This window comes from Coregonus lavaretus (genome assembly GCF_964263955.1).
Source record: "Coregonus lavaretus genome assembly, contig: HAP1_SCAFFOLD_437, whole genome shotgun sequence".
Classification (NCBI taxonomy): Eukaryota; Metazoa; Chordata; class Actinopteri; order Salmoniformes; family Salmonidae; genus Coregonus; species Coregonus lavaretus.
In genome coordinates this window covers 132,751-140,000 of record NW_028161735.1, presented here as the reverse complement: position 1 = coordinate 140,000, position 7,250 = coordinate 132,751, and positions in this window count along the sequence as shown.

Genomic DNA, 7,250 nt, shown 5'->3' with positions numbered 1-7,250 from the left:
CAACATGCTTTCTTTAATGCCAAACATGGCAGGAGCAACCCCATTGGAGGACACTGCTGTCATCCTACATGCAAACTGTCTGCCCACATCTAATGATCTCCCATTCACCGACAGACAGAGTCTGCATACCGATTGTTGTGAAAACACGTATTAGATGCAATTATTCAAATGACAGTTCGTTAAGCACGTGAAAAAAATGTAATTGCCGCTTTCAGAGCAAATGAGCAAAAAGCTCAAAGGCACTCAGAATAATCTGCTCTTTAAAATTCACAGCCTGCTCCCACTTTACATGCAAAAACAGCAAAAATAGATAGATATATAACTTATGCAACGGTCGTTTCAATAACACATTCTTTCCACTTGACAAAGAAGGGCAGGGAACTTGCATAAATGTAGTCTGTTGGTTTATAGACAGATAAGGTTGAGAATAGTACCATCTGTAGCAACAAATGGAAGGTAGAATCCAAATAAGCAATAAGCTAGAGGCATGGGGGGGGGGGGGGTCGCTATGTAATGAAGAGAGCGTGAGTAAAATGGAAAATATTTTCCTTTTTTCGTGAACCACTTATTTGACCATGGTCAGGGGAACTCATTTATTCAAGTCCAGAAGGCATTTATCTTGGCTCTGAGGCAATCTCAGTCGCACAATCACCCCTCCAACTCGCCTAGGACTGTAGGCAACTGCAAACAAATTGATTACAGATTAGGTGCAGGAACTAGTGGGGTGCATATATGGAATCTAGTTTCCACAGGAGAAGCAGTAAAGCCAGGCTATAAGGGGGACAATGAGGCAGCAGATTGTAGATATGTTTCACAGTTAAAGATCACTACCGGCTCTTAAAGCTGCAATATGTAACCTTTTGGGCGACCCCGACAAATTCACATAGAAATGTGAGTTATAGATCTATCATTCTTATTAAAAGCAAATCCAAGAAGCGGTAGATCTGTTCTATGTGCGCTATCTCTATGCTTCCTGTTCTTAAGTTTTGTTTTTGCATCTTTTACTTTCGGTTTTGTACACCAGTTTCAAACAGCTGAAAATACAATATTTTTGGTTCTTGCAAATATATTTCACAGCGGTTTAGATGGTACAATGATTTTCTACACTATACATTGTTTGTTTTGTAACATAAACTGAAATTAGGCAAACTATTAGAATTTTAGCAACCAGGAAATGGCAGAGTGATTTCTGCATATTGCACCTTTAACAATAATTATGGAGCCAGAGCTGCAGACACAAAAATACCTGCTGTTCTCACTGCAGAATCGGTTGGTTCCTGCTTTTACCACACATTATTGAGTCATTGATCTTTAAAAGATATCCTGATTCATTTGATTCTGGGAGTGGGAGAGAGATGAAGAGAGAGAGAGACAGAGAGAGAGAGAGACAGAGAGAGAGGAGGGAGAGAGGAGAGAGAGAGAGACAGAGTGACATCTGAGCATATCTTCTCACTGCTGCCTTCACACAGTTAATATAAACATAGGGATATATGAGGTGTGGAAGTGATGACACCATCCCAAAAGGACATGGCAAATGGACATAGCATTCACCTATACCCCAACAGGTCAGGCTGACATCATTCTGACATCACATTCGGCTTCATCACGTAGCGCGCAACATGAACTCATCAACATACTGCATAATTTGAACAGCAAATTATGGACGTGCCTCGATGAATACTAAAACCTTAATTATGCTTAAAGCGTTTACGGGACATCCACGCCCGTCAGGCATTTATACCATCTGTGGGGTTCGCGGTGCCTGCGTATAAAAATAACTGAAAACAACAAAAGTAATGTAGCTACAGTGGCTTGCGAAAGTATTCACCCCCCTTGGCATTTTTCCTATTTTGTTGCCTTACAACCTGGAATTAAAATTGTTTTTTGGGGGGTTTGTATCATTTGATTTACACAACATGCCTATCAAATATTTTTGTGTGTGAAACAGACAAGAAATAAGACAAAAAAACGGAAAACTTGAGCTTGCATAACTATTCACCACCCCAAAAGTCAATACTTTGTAGAGCCACCTTTTGCAGCAATTACAGCGACAAGTCTCTTGGGGTATGTCTCTATAAGCTTGGTACATATAGCCACTGAGATTTTTGCCCATTCTTCAAGGCAAAACTGCTCCAGCTCCTTCAAGTTGGATGGGTTCCGCTGGTGTACAGCAGTCTTTAAGTCATACCACAGATTCTCAATTGGATTGAGATCTGGGCTTTGACTAGGCCATTCCAATATATTTAAATGTTTCCCCTTAAAGCAATCAAGTGTTGCTTTAGCACTCCGTCCAAGTCTCAAATCTCTGGAAGACTGAAACAGGTTTCCCTCAAGAATTTCCTTGTATTTAGCGCCATCCATCATTCCTTCAATTCTGACCAGTTTCCCAGTCCCTGCCGATGAAAAACATCCCCACAGCATAATGCTGCCACCACCATGCTTCACCATGGGGATGGTGTTCTCGGGGTAATGAGAGGTGTTGGATTTGCGCCAGACATAGTGTTTTCCTTGATGGCCAAAAAGCTAAATTTTAGTCTCATCTGACCAGAGTACCTTCTTCCATGTGTTTGGGGAGTCTCCCACATGCCTTTTGGCAAACACCAAACGTGCTCAATTTTAGTCGTGTTTGCTTATTTTTTTCTTTAAGCAATGGCTTTTTTCTGGCCACTCTTCCATAAAGCCCAGCTCTGTGGAATGTACGGCTTAAAGTGGTCCTATGGACAGCTACTCCAATCTCCGCTGTGGAGCTTTGCAGTTCCTTCAGGGTTATCTTTGGTCTCTTTGTTGCCTTTCTGATTAATGCCCTCCTTGCCTGGTCCGTGAGTTTTGATGGGCGGCCCTCTCTTGGCAGGTTTGTTGTGGTGCCATATTCTTTCCATTTAAAAAAAATGGATTGAATGGTGCTCCGTGGGATGTTCAAAGTTTCTGATATTTTTTTATAACCCAACCCTGATCTGTACCTCTCCACAACTTTGTCCCTGACCTGTTTGGAGATCTCCTTGGTCTTCATGGTGCCGCTTGCTTGGTGGTGCCCCTTGCTTAGTGGTGTTGCAGACTCTGGGGCCTTTCAGAACAGGTGAATATATTCTGGGATCTTGTGACAGAACATGTGACACTTAGATTGCACACAGGTGGCCTAATTATGTGACTTCTGAAGGTAATTGGTTGCACCAGATTTATTTAGGGGCTTCATAGCAAAGGGGGTGAATACATATGCATGCACCACTTTTCCGTTATTAATTTTTTAGAATTTATTGATACAAGTAATTTTTTTCATTTCACTTCACCAATTTTGACTATTTTGTGTATGTCCTTTACATGAAATCCAAATAAAAATCCATTTAAATTACAGGTAGCAATGCAACAAAATAGGAAAAATGCCCAGGGAGATTAATACTTTTGCAAGGCACTGTAGCTAGTTAGTATAGCTACGGAGCTAGCTAGCGGTTGATATTCAGAAAGTGTGGTGTAAGCTTTGAACTTAGATAGCTAACTAGCAATTTTTTGTTGCAAAATGTGGGATACATTGTCAACATTGAATTGTGGTACACAAAATGTACACAGACTTGTTTAGGTTATGCTAAATAGATAGCTATGGATGTTCGTTAACTAATGACGCTACAGCCGACAGGAAGTACGTCCCCCACCACTCCAGACAATCAATCACTGAATGCGGAGCTCGCAGAGACCCTCCTCTTTGTTACAAAAATGAGGATGTGTGCAGAGCTCAGTGCAGATCCTCCGCACAACCGCAAATGCGTTATATCTCCGTTCAGACCCCGCTCACCACTTGTACCATAAAACCAGTTTAATGCCGAAAATAGTTGGTTTTAACAATGAGGAAACAATTTTACACCAACTTCAACTGCCGTCCAAAGACCTCAGACACCACATTTAGCTGAAGAATTCTGCACACTGAAATATTCATGCTGTATCTTGCAGCATATCTAGAGACCATATTATATATCCGACCTGATGAAATTGGCCTCAAAAACCTGGCTGAACGGTATACATTCCGCAGAGTAATAACAGTAACAAAAGGAATTTATGCATCCAGTTTCCAATGAATCAATGCCATTATAGAGTACAAGTGTATGGAAATAGTCCATTGTGACATAAAACACATATTCACTAGTCTAGTGTTATGTCTCTGGGCTCGTTGTGTTTTACAATGTGAGAAACTGAAAGAGTAAAGAGAACAGTTTAAGAGAACGGTTTATAGGGCACTGTGGGTATCCACAGAGTACACACACACACACACACACACATACTGTCCTTGTGGGGACCAACATTTTTATTTCCTTTCAAAATCCTATTTTCCCTAACCCCTAACTCTAAACATAACCCTTAACCTAACCATAACCCTAACCTCAACCCTAACCTTAACCCCAAACCCTTAACCCTAAAACTATACCTAACCCTAACCTTAATTCTAACCCTAAACCTAACCCCTAAAACTAAACATTTTTCCTCATGGGGACCGGCGAAATGTCCCCACTTGTCATAATTTTCCATGTTTTACTATCCTTGTGAGGACTTCTGGTACCTACAAGGATAGTTAAACACAAACACACACACACACACACACACACACACACACACACACACACACACACACACACACACACACACACACACACACACACACACACACACACACACACACACACACACACACACACACACACACACACACACACACACACACACACACACAGCTTATAAGTGTTTGTTTAGTCTCTCAGATAGTGCTTTTCTATCCCATCGGTGTTCAGTTACACAAAATGCTTCAGCATCGTAATGTACATCCTTGACCTAGAGAAAGAACAGGGATAGGTCTCAACTGGAATATGAATAAAGGAACAACACAACACATCTAGTACAGTAAGTACAGTAAGTACAGAAACTCTTTGAGAGAAAAACACCAGAAGAAGAGACAGCCGAGTGCCTCTGACCGGAATATTGGCCCCCTGTTTCCAGTTCATTTCATGATGATTCTACAGGTTGAATCAGCCCACACCAGCAGGTAGCGGCTACAACACACGAGGCGCAGGACGTTAATCCTGTGAGACCCACTGTTGCAAAAATCCAATGTTTCCTAGATTGCATCCTGTAGAGGAGAGTGGGGTTAGTTGAGCTAAAGGGTTAGTTGAGCCACCCCTTGTTTCTAGAAAACCATACACAAAATTAATAATGTGACCAAATATTTAGGAAGAGGTCATCGTTTCATGGAGTCTGTGAAGGAAGAAACCACGTGGAAAAAGTGGTAAGCAAGTTATGTCCAAAAAACAGATTTTCACTAAGTCAAATAAATGTATTGTGTTATAGGTTTCATGATGCTTGTATCTAAACCAAAGTAAATAGTTCTAAGATTGTTTTATACATCAGTTTTATAAGATACAATATGAGGTCCTAAACCTAGCATGAAAATGTATCCTTGTAGCTGTGCGGGATAATACTGTATAGTCCAAATGTTTGCCTTGGGGTAAGTTGAGCCAATGGCCATGGGTTAAGTTGAGCCAATGGCCACCAGACCCCATACAAATGATGATTACATTTAGTCCGTTCTATGCATAATATGCATAGTATTTGTTATGCATATGACCTCAAGTGCATTTCTATTGTTACCGAGCAGACATCATCATGCCCCGTGTATACAACCATAAAACAAGCAGGGGTCTAGCCCCCTTTGAGGTTCTTGAGAGAGCAGCCAAGGAAGTGAGAGAAGGGAAGAAGTCCATTCAAGCCGCAGCAAGGAATGAAAAAATTGACTGAATGATACTGAAGAGGTACATTGACAAAAAAGAAAATGAACATGTACCTGTGCGAAAGAGAGGCTATGATAGAGTAGCAGAGGCACACAAGGTCTTATCTGATGACATGGAGTCTGAGCTTGCTAAACAGATCAAGAATCTCGCAGACCAGTTTCATGGGCGGCAGGTAGCTTAGTGGTTAAGAGCGTTGTGCCAGTAACCGAAAGGTTGCTGGTTCTAATCCCCGAGCCAACTAGGTGAAAAATCTGTCGATGTGCCCTTGAGCAAGGCACTTAACCCTAATTGCTCCTGTAAGTCGCTCTGGATAAGAGCGTCTGCTAAATGACTAAAATGTAAATGTAATGGGCTGAGTAGCCTCAAATGCAGAGAACTTGCCTACGAATTGGCATATCGAAACAACATCCCTGTCCCAGACAACTGGCCAAGAAATGGGTAAGTGATATTGAACAGAGAGATATATATCTGAATATCTACCAGCACCATCACCCACTGTCACAGGACACCATCACCTACTTACTAGGGCCAGGACGATACCAGTATCACAATATTTTTTCTATTGCAAAAATGAAAACACAAAGCAGAAACTAAAAACTGCTGTGTGTAAAATATTTGGTGCTATAGCTTGGAAAATAAATAAATGTGACTCTGGATGACAACATAACGATGTTTGTTACCAACATTAGGGCTGTTTTCCTAAAGAAGTTAAATCCACGATTTTAATGAGTATCACAATACTGGTATCGTCCCGGCTCTACTACTTACCCCAAGGAGGCTCAACTTACCCCATACCCGGGGTAAGTTGTGCCAAGAGACCACTTTCTTTGGACAAACTATGTTTTCAAAACTGTCATGTTTGCACAAATTCTGATTTTTTTCCAGGGATAAACAACCTCCTGAAATATGTGTAGATATCTTTGTTAGAAAGACTACTATATTTCCCTTGACGTAGTGATGCTGAATGTAAAAAATGGCTCAACTTACCCCACTCTCCCCCACTCTCTAAACTCATTTCAAACACTACACAGTGCATCTCACTACTTTTGAACAGAACCCTATGAGAAACCTGTTTGTTTGCTGAGACACATCATGGTGACAGTGGGGAACGCATGGACTATTGATCCAGGGCAAACGTCCCCTTCACAGAACACTTGATAGACCATTGTTTCAGTTCAACCTTTAACCAAATACTGAACATTGAACTCCACCCTGTAGGAACGGTGAAACCTTGTCTCCCAATATGTTCACACATTATACAGCCTATGATAAGGATGTATGTCATTGCAACAGCATTACAGAAATATGTTCTCTTTAAGCTTGAGGATGGAGTGTGGAAGTGTATCCTGGTAGAGTGTTACCTAACTGTGTGCTAACACTAACCCCTCCCCATATCATAGCAGTAGTCAGAGTACTAACTTTTGCAATCCAATATTAGATCAGTGGCAGCTGGGCAAAGAGGTTTTACTTTAGGAATTTTTG